Source organism: Ostrea edulis, chromosome 2 (assembly GCF_947568905.1).
Source record: "Ostrea edulis chromosome 2, xbOstEdul1.1, whole genome shotgun sequence".
Taxonomy (NCBI): Eukaryota; Metazoa; Mollusca; class Bivalvia; order Ostreida; family Ostreidae; genus Ostrea; species Ostrea edulis.
The window spans coordinates 39,744,866-39,746,891 of record NC_079165.1 but is presented as its reverse complement, the minus strand read 5'-3'; positions in this window follow the sequence as shown (position 1 = coordinate 39,746,891).

The window sequence follows — 2,026 nt, the reverse complement described above, 5'->3', positions numbered from 1 at the left end:
AAATATTAGAAACATCATGGGAGTTACGGTATATTGTGGTACTGAATGGTGATTTCATGTTTAACATAAAATTTACCACCACCACCCCCCTTCCATTGCTCAAAGTGATTTTTTCTATCCTATTTTCCGTCTGTATCGCTAAATGTGTCCAGTCAACAGCCTGCAGGCCGTACACACTTTCACGACGCATTATGGTTGTTTACTTTTGAAATCCCGCGTGCAACGTCGCGTGATCATAAATATTCCGAAATGGGGCGTTCACTATCCTACTCTGAGAATACATAATTAAAAAGAAAATTAGCTTGATTACTTTTAAATTCGATTGAGTTAAATTGCATAATTTGCATGAAGTGTATAATTTAAATAGCTTGATACATGTATAAAACACATGCTTTTTATTCCTATGGGTGATATCCAAAGAATACGGTGCAAGGGTGAATCCAGAGGGGGGTCCGGACCAAAATGTTTAAGAGTTAACATTCAATTTTAACGAGTTTTTGAGTCAAAAGTATATGAAAGGTGGATACTTACGTGTACATGTAATTGTATCGTTCACATTTATCAACACCAGACTGAGTGTATCATTTAATTCTAGGATAAATAAGACGACACATTGATATACATTTACGATATTTTCGTCAGATACAAGTATCACTTAAGAATTCTTAGAAAGTATATGTAACACAAAAGTTTTGTTTAAGAAAAAAAAAACAATTTGAATGTGAAAAAAGAAGGGCCAGGAAATGCTCAGAAGACAGAATTTTGCACTATTTACCCCAGAGCTTCTAGGAGCCTAAGCGGCCACCAGACCCACTGCCAGTTGGGAGTAACTTTGAAAACAAGTAGTAAATAAACTAAACATTTTCATGTATAAAACTGTCTCAAGATCTCCCCTATGATGTCATGTACACATGCAAAGGTGTAAATGGGGTAGGGTTGGAGGTTGTGAAAAGTACCTAAAAGTGCTTGACCCACCACCCCCTTCACAAATTCCTGGATCCGCCGATTTATAGCTTTAACTGTATTTCAGTGAAAGATAGATTGATTGTATATTGTTTAACGTCCATCTCGAGAATATTTCACTCATATGGAGACGTCACCATTGCCGGTGAAGGGCTGCAAAATTTAGGTCTATGCTCGGCGCTTATGGCCATTGACCAGTGAGGGATCTTTATAGTGCCACACCTGCTGTGACACAGGACCTCGGTTTTTGCGATCTCATCCGAAGGACCGCCCCATTTAGTCGCCTCTTTCGACAAGCAAGGGGTACTGAGGACCTATTCTAACCCTAATCCCTACGGGATTTCAGGGAAAAAACCCAGAATGAAATGATTAATTAACATCTAAACAAATAAGAATTTGAAATGCTTTTCAAGTTTAATCTAACAGCAGGCACTGTTTTTAGGAAACTGTTCATTCATAAAGAAAATAAATAAAACATGCTCCCTGGCCTAGCATTCCCATACTTCACATTGTCACATGCTAAATTTCTATTAGTTCTAGTCTATCTCCTTTCTCGCATGCCATAAATATTAGACATGAATTATCTGTTTGGTCTTATATGCAAGTCTCTGTATATCGTTGTAAAATGGTAAAGAGATTCAAATAAATCAACTGAAATTAAATTGATAGGACCTAATAAACAGAGGGGCTGTTGACATTAAGAACCTCGTAGCAACTGCCGTAAGCGCCATGCATGGGTCAATTTATGGCACTACTTTGTCGGAAACGCTGGCGACGTCTTTACATTAGTGAAAAATTCCCGAATAGGGCGCAAAAAACATAAAACATATAAACAAGAATATAGGCATCTATTACAGATACGGTTTTTTGGTGTGTGTGTGTGTGTGTGTGTGTGTGTGTGTGTGTGTGTGTGTGTGTGTGTGTGTGTGTGTGTGTGTGTGTGTGTTTTTTGTTGTTTTTTTTTTGTTAACTGCAGAGAAAATAAAGCAGTTAAAATAACATAAGAAAAATATATTTATTACCTCCATAGTCTATTCATACAATATAGCTTCAGTTTGTCAAA